Here is a 16,489-nt window from a genome sequence, read left to right as displayed (position 1 = left end):
ATGATCGGTCGAGTCGATATATAGGGTTTTGTGCAAATTTACCCTAATCCCAGATTTGATGTGACTAGTTTTGTTTCATGTACTTGTTTGTTTTTCATGCTATAAAACCCCTCCACTTTTCTCTTGAACTCTAGACAATAATCACCCTCTCTCATTTCCATGCTATTATTCTGAGTTGTTCTACTTTGTTCATGTGCTCTCTGATTTGTTCTACTATTCTGATTATCATGTTGGGCAGGCCATAAGCCAAGGCCATTCAAATTTCTATCAATTGATCCTTCTCCAGCACAAGCACTGCTCGGGACTTTCAAAGTCCTCACAAACTCTAAAGTGTCAGGGGCTTCAAGTTTAGGGATTCAATAACTCTCTCCTTGAATTCAAGTCTAGATATATATTGCGTTATAAAGGATTTTTGGCTTTCATATTGCATCTGATATTGCTTTTGAAACTGGTTAGTCTCTTTCCTATGCAATTTTCTTTTCATTAATTTAGGACGACTCTTGTATTGATTATACTATTTGATTATCTGAGTACCTTCGGAATGATTCAGGGGGTTCTCTTTGACCAATATGGGTTCCAAGTTGACTAATAAGGTTCGAGAATAGAAAATATGCCTATAGGATGATTTATAATTCCCCTGATGTGTTAAAACATTAGTGTAACCTTGTGAAATCTCCTGTTGGGTTTGGTTATTATTTAGGCTTAAGAAAACTCGAGTATGCTGATCATATATGTATAGGATAAAATCGGTTCACATTAAATACTTGAATGATAGAATGACAAATGGAACCGGAGACAGACGAAAGACGAAGCAAGTAGAAACCAAGACCGAGGAAAACAACTTTGGTTGGCACCGGTAAGACACCGAAGGGAACACTGTTAATGAGGGCAAACGAATATTTACCACTAGATGACATTTAATGAAGAATATTTCTCAGTATTAAATACACAATCCGTTATAGAGAATGTTTCCATTCATAGCCTGCCGTTATATATTCATCAATGGCCCTATTGTAGTCATTTAAGAGGGGCTTGATCCTAGGACCTTGTTTCCTAGGTATAGCTATAAATAGTGACTTCAACAGCCATTGTAAGACACGAAATTTCTGACAAACTTGTGCTACACATTATTTCAAGCTAAATAATACTTTATTTTTTGTCTTACGATACTCTTATTTGCTTCCTTCGGAAGCCCTGCTCCCGGAACCAAGCTATCTGTTATTTTACCTCGAACGCTAAGTCTGGCATTTTACTTAATTTATTCATCATTTTGGGATCAAATCGATTCTCTTGTCTATAAATCACGCTATAAATTCAATTGTACTATTTTACGGGTAAACAGTTTGGTGCCCACCGTGGGGCTTAGACAGTTGCATAATTGAGTTGATCCTTTCGTATATTACTAATCTTTTTGATTCTTTGTTTCTTAGTAGAAATCATAAAAGATGGTAGATAAAGATGTCAACATCGCACACACCATTGAGGCACAGGAAAATATGCCTCAACACGAGGATTCAATCAGCGACAATCATAACGATGAGGACGTAGCCACGCCAGTTCATAGCGGGCGGTATTCCCAACACTTAGGGGAAGTGAATCCTAATGAAGTTGAAGACGAGAACGTAGTAGAAACAATGAGGATCCTGAGGGAACAACAAAAGGATATCATGGGTAATCTATCATAGCAAGACCAGGCCATTATAAAATTGAGGCAAGTGTTGTTAGGTGCTTCCAAAAACGTGAATGGTAGAGGTCCAGTTCCTCCCGGCGCTCCCGCAAATCAAACAGCGCAAAGGGTAGATAACAACACCCCGAGGGGTGGGGTCGGCTTTGACGGGGCTGGGGGGATCGGCAGAGGATCTAGTTACAATAACGGTAATGATCCTGTTAAAATTGAGCTCATGAGGTTTATGAGGGAAATAAACGCTTGAATGGACCAAAATTCGAGTGCACCACCAGTGTTGAAGGGCCCGGACTCAAAGAAATACTCCCAGTTGCCGTTCAAACCGATCGTAGTACCAGAGCTGATTTCGAAACGGTTCAAAATGCTAGATGTACCAAAATATGATGGGACTTTGAAATCTCAGGAGCACATCACCACTTATACAACGACGGTGAATAAGTTCGGAGAAACCCTCACGAAGGGGGCCTTGACATAGTATTCATTTTTACCCGAGCACTCAATAGATTCCTTCGAGATGCTCGCAGATTCTTTTATCAAGGCCCATACAGGGGACAAGAAGGTACAGGCAAAGGCCGACATATTCAGAATTGTGCAAAGAGAGATCGAATTATTGCGGGAGTTCGTGACCAGGTTTCAGAAAGAAAGGATGCTACTACCGGTCGTGCCGGATAAATGGGCGGCTGAGGCGTTCACTAAAGAGTTGAGCCCGAAGAGCCCCGATGCCTCCAGGAAACTGAAAGAAAGCCTGCTCGAGTTCCAGGTAAGTACATGGGCAAATGTCCATAACTACTGTGAATCGAAGATAAGAATAGAAGACGACCAACTCGGTTTCCTGGCATCAACCAAGGGTCGGGATCGAGTAAAGAACAAGGATAAGTCGAAGGATGAGTTTGACACAGATCGATGGTCTTCTAAGGGTCGATTTTTATCATACGTAAGGGCTGAATGATGCGACAGAGGTTTCTGGTTGGTGAACTGGTTCGCTCCCAATAAAAGAACTGCCTGCGGCCAGAATAACAAGTCATTGCAGGATAATGAGGTATCAGGTTTCGGGGATTCCACATATCCTTGACTGTCCGAGTGTAATTTCAATGTCAGCATAGTGGAGCTGTTATCGACGATGAGGAACATTAAGGAAGCATAGTTCCCGAGGCCAATGAGATCCGATCCCAGCTAAAGGGAACCTAATATGTGGTGCGAGTATCATGGGACTAACGGCCAACGGATTGGGGACTGCTGACATTTGCGCGAGGAGGTGGCGATATTGTTGAAGAACGACCATATCTGAGTGTTCTTAAGCGACCAGGCCAAAAACAATTACGGTCACAACCAGGATAACGCAGAACCCTCAAAGATTGGTGAAGACCCTCCCCAACAAACCATCAACATGATTTTCGGGAGAAATGAGATCAACGGTGTGACATTTTGAGCAGCAAAAAAGACAAATGTGTCGGCGACTCATAGCAAGACTCCGGGAAGTCGTTGAGGATGACATCACATTCATAAAAGATGATGTCAACGGACAACTACTACTGTACAATGATGCCCAGGTAATCGACCATAAAGTTTTAAAGGGAATCAAACAATTAAGAGAAAAGCAACTGGCGGTAAGGGAGAGAAATGTGATGTCGGTTTCCAACAGTAAAGGGAAGGAACACGCAGCATAGTAATTACAAGAATCGACGTCCGCTCCCGAATCAAATGAAGGCGGCAAAGGGGAGGAGTCATTGGAATCCTATAAGGTACAAGGCATTTCCAGGTACCGCAAAAAATGGATGCAACCAAATCCAAAGCGTAAGAACTCGAACAAGTGGAATTTTCCGAAAGGTTCCTAGAGAGGAAGTTCTACTTGAGGACATGATTAAAATTATAGAATTTATAGAATTTCTTAAAATTAATGTTGATTGTTTTGCATGGTCGCACCCAGATATGACAGGTATCCTAATAGAGGTGGTCGTGCACAAGTTAAGCCTGGACCCCAACATCCCTCCGGTAAGGTAAAAGAAGTGCCCGATCACCTAGGTCAGAAATAGGCTTGTCAAAGAAAAAGTAACTAGATTGCTCGATATCGGTTCAATCTGGGAGGTAACGTATCCCTGGCTAGCGTAGAAGTAGTTCCAAAAAAGAAAAATAAATTTCATATGTGCGTAGATTATAAGGATCTCAATAAGGCTTGCCCAAAAGACTCTTTCCCATTGCCAAACATTGATCAAATGATTGATGCAACGGTCGGGCATGTATTGATGAGTTTCCTCGATGTCCATTCCGGTACAACCAAATCAAAATGAACCCGAAGGATCAGGAAAAAACATCATTCATACTGAACTTTGGCACATATTGCAACAATGTGATGCCCTTCGGGCTTAAGAACGCCGGAGCCACTTATCAAAGGCTCATGAACAAACTGTTCAAAAAGCAAATAGGGAAAAATAATGGATGTTTCCCTTAATGATACTCTAGTTAAGTCTTTCAACGCATGTGACCATCTGAAACACGTCCAAGAAACCTTTGACATCCTAAGGAAGCACAACATGAAGCTTAACCCCCAAAAATGTGCCTTCGGAGTCAGCTCCGGAAATATTTGGCTTTCCTGGTGTAACAAAGGGGGATCGAAGTCAATCTCGACAAGATTAAATCCATCGAAGACATTCCTAACCAACTGACAAATGTGAAAGAAGTCCAAAGGCTAACCGGAAGACTGGCCGCTCTAAGCAGGTTTATTTCCCGGTCCTAGGAAAAATGCCATCACTTCTTCTCACTTCTGAAGAAGAAGATGAAAAACTTTGAATGGGCTCCAGAATGCCAACAGGATCTACAAGACCTGAAACGGTATTTATCAAGCCCTCTGTTACTATCAAAACCGGAGGAAGGTGAACGGTTGCTAGTGTACTTAGCGGTCTCAGAGGTAGCGGTAAGTATCGTTCTAGTCCAGGAAGATGAAGGTACACTATCTCCTATCTATTATGTTAGTAAAATTTTAGTAGGAGCATAAACTCGTTATCTACACCTCGGAAAATTGTCCTTAGCTCTCGTAGTCACCGCAAGAAAGCTTAGGCCTTACTTTTATTGCCACCCGATAGCCTGGTGACAACTTTCCCCCCTGCGAAATGTTCTTCACAAACCCGAATTGTCAGGTCGACTAGCCAAGTGGATAGTCAAAATGAGAGAATTTGTCATCGAATATAAACCCAAGACTGCGATCAAATCACAAGTTTTGGCCGAGTTTGTGGCCGATTTCAGTCCCGGGTTGCTGTTTTTGGCCACCACGGAAGCAGTGATGGTCTCAGAAACGACCTCAAGAGTTTGGACCTTGTTCATGGACGGAGCTTCCAACGTAAAAGGGTCCAGGTTCGGGGTAGTCATTATTATACCCTCGGGATAAACCCTGAGGCAAGCCATAAAAACTTTTCCCTTGACTAACAATGAAGCCTAGTATGAGGCTTTGATTGCAGGAGTTGAACTGGCCCATGGACTAGACTCCAAGGTCATTGAAATCAACTTTAATCCCCAACTAGTGGTAAATCAAGTATACGAAATCTTGGACACCAAAGAGGAACACATGCAAAAATATGTGGTGAAAGTTCAAATTGTGCCCGCACGATTCAGGGAATGGTCGATCGCCCACATCCCAAGAGATGAAAACATAGAAGCGGACACACTGGCCAATCAAGGCTCGTCCACATAAATGAAGGGTTCAAATTGTGGTAAGGTCGTACAGCTCATGCACTCGGTATTGGATGTGGATGGTTACTATGAAGTAAATGCGACCAACTTGGTCTGGGACTGGAAAATTAAAATCATCGATTACCTTGAGCACGACAAACTACCCGAAGACCCGAAGGCATCTCGGGCACTCCGCACCAAAGCAGCTCGTAACAACTTCTGGGGAGGATAGTTATACAGAAGGTCATTCCAAGGCCCGTTGGCCCGATGTTTAGGAGCCTCCGAGGCTAATTACGTTATGAGAGAGGTTCACAAAGGAATCTATGAAAATCATTCAGGTGCAGACTCATTGATGTTAAAATTAGTTAGGGCAGGATACTACTAGCCTCGGATGGAACAAGACGCTAAGGCACTCGTTCAGAAATGTGGCAAGTGTCAATGCCAAGCTCCGTTAGTACACCAACCGGTAGAGCTATTGCACTCGATATTATCGCCATGCCCATTCATGAAATAGGGGATGGACTTAGTCGATATGCTACCACCGACTCCCGGTAAGGTAAGTTGTTTTTTATTTTAACTGATTACTTTTCTAAGTGGGTTGAAGCAGGTCCTTACAAAATAATCGGCGAGTGCGAAGTGGTCGATTTCCTATGGGAGAACATAAAATGTCAGTTCGGAATATTAAAGGAGATTGGTTGTGATAACGGGCCACAGTTCATAGGTGTAAAGGTCACAAAATTCCTTGAATACTTGAAAATCAAAAGAATCACATCTTCACCAAACCATCCGAGCGCAAATGGCCAAGCGGAATAAACAAATAAGGTTATTATTCAAAACCTCAAAAAGAGATTGGAAGCAGCCAAAGGCAAATGGACCAAAGAATTACCAGGAGTGTTATGGGCATACCAGACGATGACCAAGTCAAGCACGGGAGAGATACCTTTCTTTTTCATACATGGAGCAGAAGCTCTGATCCTGGTGGAAGTAGGAGAACCAGCCTTGAGGTACTTCTGGGCGGACGAAGAAACAAACAACGAAGCATGCTAGTCAAATTGGAGCTGCTTTACGAACACCGGGACTTAGAGCACATAAGGATGGTGGCTCAAAAATAAAGAATGGAAAAGCACTATAATCGAATGGCCAATATCCGCTATTTCAAAGTGGGAGACTTGGTTTTAAGAAAGGTGACTCAAAACACCTGGGAGCTCAATGCAGGGAAGCTGGATCTGAGATGGGAAGGTCCTATCGGGTTTTAGATGTCACCGGGAAAGGATCATATGAATTAGAAAGCCAAGATAGAGTAAAATTGCCAAGAAACTAGAATGTGACCCACCTCAAAAAGTATTATTGCCGATGAGCACCGCTTATACTGAAAGTATGTTGTACTCTTTTTCCCTTCGTTCAATTTTTGTTCTAATTGGGTTTTTCTGGCAAGGTTTTTAACAAGGCAGCAACGAAAAGCATACTCCGAAGGAAATGCCATCGGCAGAAATAAGACCTTTAAATGACAAGGCATAAAAATGACAAGCCACTGCGGGATTATTAGATAGTCTTTAGCTCGATAGAAAGTTCCTATTGGGAAATGAAGCGTGATATTGGATCGAAGGCTATTCAACCATTCACGAGTGCTCTTTCCCTATAAGACACTGGGGTTGGTTAGATAATCTTTGGCTCGGTAGCAAAGTTCCTTACGGGAAATGAAACTTGCTACCGGACCAAAGATTATCCAACTATTCACTAGTGGAATCCTCAAAGAAGAAAGACTTACAGTGTTCTAATTCGCATTCCTCATATTCGAACACTGGGGGGAATGATATGAAAATACGGCAATATGATTGCCACAGAACCGGGACTACAAAATCCGGGAACAAAAATGTCTCATTGGGATCGGAGACTGCATAGCCAGTTCTGTAGAAACAACTTGTACAAATTAGCCACAAGTAATGGCAATACGGCAATATGATTGCCATAGAAACCAGGGGACTGCACAACCAGTCTCGTAGAAACAAGTTGTACAAATTAGCCACAAGTAATGGCAATTTGTTTTTGATTAAAATGAATGCTCGTGTACTTTTGAAGATAGAAGGAAGAAAATAAAGTCCTTTTATTTTTATCTTGTTTCTTGTCCAAACAATGAATTGATTTTATCATTTGAAAGTTAATCAAGTATTTCAAATGCTAGTGCTGTAATGAATATGAGATGCTTTCTTTAAGAGTACCGTAAACATAAGAGGGCCCTCTCTTATAAATCCCTCACAGTAAAGGGTTGTTTTCGGAAGAGTTTATGCTCGGAACCCAAATGCTATTGGGGAAAAATGCACCTGATGCCTTGAATAATTCGAACCAAAAAAGTAAACTTTGTCCAATGCTTAAACAAAAAGAACTTTTATTTATCAAACGTGCCAAGCAGCACAAGTACAAAAAATATGAAAAGAAAACAACAAAGGAAAAAAAGGAAAAAAGTAAGCTATATCGCCCCCAGATCTGCCGTCGACTCGGGATCTTGGCCTTCATCATCATTCTCCTCAAGTTCCTCCTCGGTTCTAGAGAATCAGAACTAAAACTAGAAGATTTAGTTGCATCGGGCTAAGCCGGAAGGCATCTTTGAGCGGTTGTCTCCAGCTCTCGGGATTTGGCGATTTCGACATCAATATCAATGACGCACGCTTTGGCGTCTTCTAAGGTTTTTCTCCTCATGCTATACATAAAATGTGTTTTTTCAATAATGAGTGAATCCGCTCGGCACTGGAGTTCTGATTTAAGCCGATCAACCTTTCTTGAAAGGCCATCACGCTCGGATCTAGCGATGCTAAGGATAATATCAAGATCACGAATAGTGGCTATATGAACCTTATTGTGTTCCATGATCCTTTTATACTTATCCTCCATCATGGCACGCTTCTCCTCGGCAGCAGCAACCTCTTCAACTTTGGAATTCAGGGTTGCCTCCAAGTTATTCAATATATCAACGGAGGCAGCCTCGTGCTCGGTAGCAGCAAGCACAACATTCTAGACCCCAAAAAATTTAGCCTTGGCTTCTTGAAACTTTACATTTAACTAGGAGACTTCTTGGCTGAGGGCCATCACTTCCTTCTCGCTCTGCTGCAACCGAGCCTCCAACTCACTGGCTTCAGCATCTTGTGCTTCCAGCACCGGGAGGCGAGCAACAATTTGGTCTCTCTCAGCCAACAATTGATCCCACTCAGACTTAAGCTTTTCTTTATCGAGGATCAACTTCTGAAGGCCCTCGGAAGCAAGGAAGTTGTCTTGCGAAGCAAAGCCGAAGTTAGAAACTCTGTGATAGCAAGTCAAAAGGAAACAGATAGTAAAAAGAACAAATACAATATTGCAGCTGTGTTGTGCACGACATTATTTATCATACACCTCCCCCCCTCGAAATAGAGTGTATTTTCTTCTTATCCTTTTTTGAAGCCAACGACTTCCACCGGCCAGGACAGCAGATGGCACTCAGTAGATACCGAGAGGGATATACCCATCCTCCTCTAGGGATCTGTATAAGGGGGCGAATAGTTGTACCCTAAATTATAATGGTCTGGGGAGTGGGGAGGAGGGACATACTCCTCTCGGGTGTCTGCGGCCGGTGGGGGTAATGTAGTAGTTGTTGGTGATGAAGTTATGGTTGGCGTGGAAGGAGATGAAGCTGACGGTGTTGTGGGTTGAGAAGAAGTTACAGCAAAGGCAGTGATGGTTGTTGGTTGCTCACCAACCAAAGATGGAGGAGTCCTGGTACTCAAACTCATAGTACCGGGAGCAACAACTAGGACTGGAAAGGGAGGATTGGCATTCTCCACCAAGTTAAACCCTCCCATAGCGCTTGGGCATTGTCCCTAGTTGGGGTTATAAGCTCTTCATATTGAGCATTATGTTGAGCTGATAAAGGTTGTTGTCTCCTTTATTGGGAAGCCCCGTCATCACTAGCTTCCCTATCATCATTGAATTTCTTCACCTTTTTATTCTTGCCCTCGGTCGAGGAAGAATGCCACCTTTTTGGTTGCTTGTTCTCTGGCCGGTGACTCCGAGAGGAAGCACTTACACCGAAAGATGATCCGATGGCGCCAGTTGGGGTGAAAGCCTCCTTCAGCAACCTCACAGCATTCGCGGGATCAGCCAAAACATCTTCCTTAGGATGGTAACAGAGCCCTATGGGAGACCTGAATTCAACTAAAAAAGATGTTAACCAATTTTCTTATGCACAAAAATGAGATGAGAACAAAAGAAGTTTCACGAGCTAACTAATTACCATGATTTTTGGCCTACCACCCGTATTTGGGGGCCAGTTCTTTCCACCGGCGAGTCTCAGGCGTGGTAATGTCCAGAATCTTCTGAACCTACTGGTCCAAGCCTTCAACCGTTGGTGGTGTCCACCGAGTTGCTGAAATAATCAAAAGATAAGGATCAGCAATGACATGAAACAACCCTTAAACTTACGTGTACGAGTCCAGGACTGAGGGAAAGATGGAGTTGTGGCAGGGATGATATCCTTGGTAGAAATAACGACAAATTTCTCCGCCTATCCATGGTCGTTGTCTTCATCCATCTTGGTGAGCAAAGCATGGTTGTCATGCCCCGACCTCAGGGAGCGCGACCGACGCTCAACCGAAATACCCCGGCTGAGCAAGCCTGTACAACATCTTCTACCCAATTTGCCCACGAATAAAGAGAAGATAAATTTATATCATTAATTAAACATTAAGAGGTCATGTGAATAACACCAGTTCACTTTCATTACGTTATTAACAAGTCCCCAAAACAGTACACTATACAGTTATAGTAAAAGTGGGACATGTGATACAATTACAACAAGTTTAGTTCAATCTTCCCAAAACATGATACAATCCACACTATGTCTATGGAGCCTCTAACAGAAACAAAAGAGTACTATGACAGTGCCGGAAACAAGGCCCCAGCATACCTCAAAACACTAAGTACATGGAACAAGAGATACAAGACCCCGGAATGAGTGGGGTTCACCAAGTCTGCTGGGGAGAGGGTGTGTTGCTATCACTGATCAATACTACCTACTATGGAACCACCTACATCCATTAAACATACAGCGCCCCCGGCAAAAAGGACGTTAGTACATGTCAAATAGTACTAGTATGAAAACCAAACATATGTAAGGACTTGGAATTACAACATGGATATGATGAATCATGGTAACAATAAAAGGCTTAGTTGGTTGTTAAAGCCATAGAAAATTTATTAAGATCTTTCAATAATATTTATAAATTCATAAGTCGGAGATCCTCTACAACTACCTTTACACAAAGTGGCCCTGCCGCCTCACTCCAATGTATGCAAGTGGAGGTGCAATGACAATACCAGAAACTCTATACAAAGCGGCCCTGCCACCTCACCCCATTGTATACGGGTGGAGGTGCATCCACCATGCCACATACTTTACACAAAGCAGCCCTGCCACCTCACTCTGATGTATGCGGGTGGAGGTGTATTCACGATACTACAAATCTACACAAAGCGGCCCCGCCGCCTCACCCCAATGTATGTGGGTGGAGGTGCATTCACAATAGCACACTTCGTATTCCCAAAACAATAATAGTTTGTACAAGAGAGTTCCCTTTTAAATCAACCATTTGGCACATTTGGCCTTAGCAAGTGTAAGTTCACAAGGTCTCATCATATGAGAAATAAGTGTACAAGTATATTGATTTCATACAAGATCTCCTCCCAAAATGGGGTATAACATAGTTATGTTAATAATAGAGAATCATTAACACACGAGTATTCTAACACGTTATGCCAATCGGGAATCAATTTTACTAGTTTGAATACCCCACATCAATAGCGTTTCAAGTTCGACTGCACATGATATAAGTTTACAAGGATTCGAGAATTCCGATACTAGAAGAAGAGTTTAGCCTTCATACCTCGCTTTGAGCTTTCCTTACTTCACTACATAGTTCCGAAAATCCTAGCAACTTTGATCTATTTAGAGGCATGGCAAAATTGAACACAATTTAGGAAGATATTCATGGTTTCAGCTCATTTGATCCTTTTATCAAACACTAGGTGTGCATTAAGGTTTTAAGGACCTCCTATGGTGGATTCTTTTATCCCATTACCCAAAGTTTACCCAAATGAGCTCAACAATCCTCCCACTACCCTTGATGGTACATGCATGCATAATGAACAACTGCCATCCCCAAGAATTTGCGTTACTCATTACCTATTTCCAATTAAATCCCGGAATTGAGGGCTATGGAGTAGAATTTTACCTCTAGAAAGAAGACCTAGTGAGTTCTTCTTGTAAATTCTTCAACTTTGAGTAAGAATTGATGAATGATAAGCTTAGGAACTTCCCCTCTCACTCTATTTCACTCCCTATTTCTAGAAATATATATTTTAACCTTGTAAAATGATCCCCAAGGCTATTTTATAAGAATGGGGTCGTGTTCAAAATTTAAAAAACATGAAGCCCCATGAAGATCTGCGGTCGCATATACGATTACATAACGCTTCTGCGGTCTGCAAAATGGGCCGCATAATGGCCCTCCGAAACTGGGCACTTGTGCCCCACTCTGCGAACGGTCTGCGGTCCGCAGACCTATTTTGCGGTCGCATAATGCGCCGCTGAACCTCCCTCCGAAAATACTTTTGAGTTGGGTCTGCGATGGGTTATGCGGCCCGCAAATTGATTATGCGCCCCGCAAATTGATTATGCGGCCGCATAATTGTCCGAAAATTTGCCCAGATTTATGCCTCTGTTTGCGGCAGATCTGCGGTCCGCATATTAGTTCTGTGATCGTAGAGAGGACCGCAGAAATGCCCTGCACTTCAAAAACATTTCTTCAACTCCCCAATACTCGTCAACAAATAAGTCTAATTCGTCACCACGAAACCCCGGGTTTTAGGTAAAATTTTACGGGGCCTTACAATGGTGGCCACGTTTGCTAAAGTTTATTACTCCACCACGGAAAATCTTGAGGGAGTAGAGATTCATCATGCGAGCCAATGTGAGCTCCTCCTACGTCTCCTGGCACAACCGACATAGACAGGCCACCATCTGCATACAGGAAGGCCCACATGTGCCAAGCAAACCTGGTATTTGTGGCACAGCTCCAAAATCACGAGGTCAATTCCCCCGCTCAAAGAAAATGCATCAAAAGTAAATGGGTACGTACAAACGTACATGAAGCCCTTCTTAGATAAGGTTACTCGCTCCATCAATTCGGGAGCAATGATGTTCAGATCATGGCAATCATAGTCCTCCTACACAGCATAAATGGTGGAAGGGAGGATGGAAGAAGGGTATATGCTTACAGCCCACGTGTGATAACTTGAAGAAGAAAACTTCTCTTTGAAGTCCTTGGTTGTGTTGAGTCTTTTAGGAATGATGGTGCTCACCGTATGAGGGGTCAGCATCAACAGTGATGTTTTGTCTTGTTCTCCTTCGGACCCCACCGAAGAGAAAACCTGAGTTCTTTGAAGAATAAGCCATAATCAGCAGAAGGTGATAAGAGTTCTTTGACGAAGAAGATTAAAGAAGAGTGAAAGCAGGAAAGACTTTAATTCAAAGAAATTGAGAAAGTTTGTAGAACTGTGAAGTTTAAAAGAATAAGAATGAGGCGTATAAGTAAAGGAATAGGCGGCTAAAATCGTGGCCATGATTACCTCGAGAACCGATAAAAATATTGCTAAATCGTGGAGTAATACGTGTTTGGGGTATTAAATAAGGAGAGACGTGCGTCTAATCAGGCGTCAGAAACTTTTCAGAAGAGTTCAGAAAATTTTCCGCCAAGAAAGGAATCTTCACCAATTTTCCGATGACACGAAGATGTGCCACCGGAAAGCAGGAGGACTATCTGTATAGGGTAAAATTGGATCACATTAAATACTCGAATGATAGAATAACACGTGGAACCGGAGACAAACGGAAGACGAATCGAGTGAAAACCAAGACCGAGGACAACAGCTTCGGTTAGCACCGGGAAGACCCCGAAGGGAACATTGTTAACGAGGGAAATGAATATTTTCCACCAGATGACATTCAATGAAGAATATTCCTCAGTATTAAATACACAATCCATTAAAGAGAATTTTGGCATTCATAGTCTACCGTTATATATTCATCAATGGACCCCATTATTGTCATTTAAGAGGGGCTTGATCCTAGGACCTTGTTTCCTAGATATAGCTATAAATAATGACTTCAATAGCCATTGTAAGACACAGAATTTCTGACAAACTTATGCTACACATTATTCCAAGATAAATAATACTTTATTTTTTGTCTTACGATACTCTTATTTTGCTGCCTTCGGAAGCCCTGCCCCCGTAACCAAGCTATCTACTATTTTATCTCGATTTCAATGCTAAGTCTTGCATTTTACTTAATTTATTTATCACTTTGGGATCAAATTGATTCGCTTGTCTATAAACTACGCTATAAATTCAACTGTACTATTTTACGGATAAACAATATATTTATTAATTATGTTTAAGCAATCGATGGCCATGTCACATAAATTATCGTTTTAATCTATTTATGCTCCATCTCATGCCTATAAAGAGTTGTGTTGTGTGCTTAGAATAAGCCAAGAAGAATAGTAACAACTTCTTAATCTTCAGGTTCTCATAAGTTTTAAGTTTTTCAGTTGGTTTGTTGATGGTGCACTTTGCCTTCTGAATGTGTATGCTCTTGTGTCCAGACGGTATCCCCATGCATATCTGAGAAGCATACGTATAATTTGACTATCCTCTTTGTGTTGGTCTTGAACTCATTAGGAGTCATGTATATAGGACTTTGCCTTCATCTCCTATTGGTTATGTGAACTCAGTAAGGTTCTATGTGTGCTTCCCCTAATGCATTGATATATGGTTTGCTATGAGTTAAGGAACATATCCATAGGATCTCCTTTGTTACTTCCTTTGGCTGGTCTTAAAATGCAATAGGAGCCATGCCTATAGGTGTTGCTACTGAACTGACATTGGTCTTCTCTTTGGTATGCATAATTAAATCCAAGTCTTAAGGCTAGGAAGTATGTTTGCAAGCTTTGTTCTGTTTCTATTTGGTCAACTGTGCATTAGAGAACATGCTACTAAGCTCCTGTGCGCGCATGTATTACATTCCGAGCTTTGTGTTTGGGTCAAATTCCAGTATTTGCATTAGAAACTATGCATATATGGCATTGTGTTTGAGCATGGTCATGCACACAACTGCAAATCAGTAGAATTGGGTCAAAAGCACTACTTTTGGGCTGAATCTCGTGGGCCAGAACAGTCCTATTGGCAGTCTGGGCTATGGAGTTAGAAATTTGAGCGTTGGGAGTTCTGTACAGTCCATATAATGTTTCAGGGCTTGTAATTAATTGAGAAAATGACCTTCTATAGCTCCTCAAAATTTTAATAGCCCATATTTTTCCCCATTGACAAAAAATGTCCCTTCGCCCAATACTATTACATCTAATAGCACGAAATGTCTATTTTGTATATTTTTAGTATAGTAACAGTCTATTTTGTATATATTTTGTATAGTGACAGTCTATTTAGTATATTTTTTGTATAGTGACAGTCTATTTTGTATATATTTCAACTTTATGCATAATGGACAATCACTGATATCCAGGTTTTCTTTTTCATCTCCATATACAAGCGCACACTCATTTTTTGGATAGTGACAGTCTATTTTGTATATATTTTGTTTAGTGACAGTTTATTGTATATAAATTGTATAGTGAAAGTCTATTTTAGTATTTTTTTTTTTGTATAGTGACAGTCTATTTAGTATATACATTGCATAAAATTTGTATATAGAGTATATTGTGCATCTTGCAATGTATCCATAATGTATCACTAATGTATCTTGAGCGCTTTTGTGTATCCAAAATGTATAGACTGTTCTACGATATATAAACTTTGTATATATAAAGTGTATTGTGCATTTTATAATGTATCCTTAATGTATCATTAATGTATCCCGAACGCTATTATCCAAAAAAAAAAAAACTCATGGCATATTTAAGACTAAAAGTTTTGAATATACTTCTTTCTTTATTAAATTTAGTGTTAAAATAGTTAAGTAAAAGGCAGAGAATATAAAGTATTTCCCCTTGTTATTCTGGTCTAAAATACATGAGGCTTTGAGTCCTTAATCATCAACTCAAAAAAGACAGAAACTTCGTAGGTAACATCAACGAAAATCAATTAATTACAAGTACTTTGCGTATATAAAGCCCTCATTCAAAGTGAAGAACACATAATATTTCTAATTCTTAAACTTGCTTCTTATTAGCTTTAGCGTGGTACAGAAGTAAAAATCAAACATGATGAGGTTAGGACAAAAATTAATCAAGGCCAAGTCACATATTTTCTACGAGGATATATACTTTCAAATAAGAGGAAAAGATATGGAACACGTTTGTATACGGTCGAAATAGATTTCTGCTTTCTTACGTTCGATCGAGTTCGAATGGTAATCAACCGGAGTGGGATTTTGGGATGAGTTCCGAAGGCAGTACAAACGAGCCTCGAGTCCGAAAGCTGATCGAGGAGTCGGCTCGATACTTTTATCGAGCCCGTGACCAAATCGATCCGCAAGGCATTGCTTCGAGGTCAGAAATACGCTACGCCCACCCCGGAGGTCGAACTCAAGCCAAAACCGAGGGCTCGACCCAATAATGAGTCCGAGCCAGTGTCGAGATAACAGACAGGAGCCGTTACAACTGCACTAATAGAGGAAATCTTGGCGGGAATCGAGGAAGAGACAATTCATCATGGGTCCTCCAATGTATGCTTTATTTTATTATAAATAAAGTAGGATCCCTCTATTAAAAAGGGGGGGAATCCTTGTAAGGAGGGGACACGATAGAGAATACACTGTAACAAAAGATCACCTCTCATATTGAAAGATATTTCATGATGCTTGTTTTACTTTTACCTTATTCATTCTTTTGCTCACTATTCCTATTCTCATAGCCAAGAACACTCATATTTCTATTTCTCTATATGATTTGTGTCAAATTGTATCGCATATCCTTAGAACCATACACAAATTTAATGTTATCTGATTTTTCGGGTTAACAGTTTGGCGCCCACCGTGGGGATAAGAATAACAGTGGTTGTTTGATATAAATCTGCAGTACACACAAGTTTATAACTTTG

The sequence above is a fragment of the Nicotiana tomentosiformis genome, chromosome 3 (genome assembly GCF_000390325.3).
Source record: "Nicotiana tomentosiformis chromosome 3, ASM39032v3, whole genome shotgun sequence".
Lineage (NCBI taxonomy): Eukaryota > Viridiplantae > Streptophyta > Magnoliopsida > Solanales > Solanaceae > Nicotiana > Nicotiana tomentosiformis.
The sequence above is the reverse complement of the archived record's forward strand: the minus strand, read 5'-3'. Positions refer to the sequence as shown.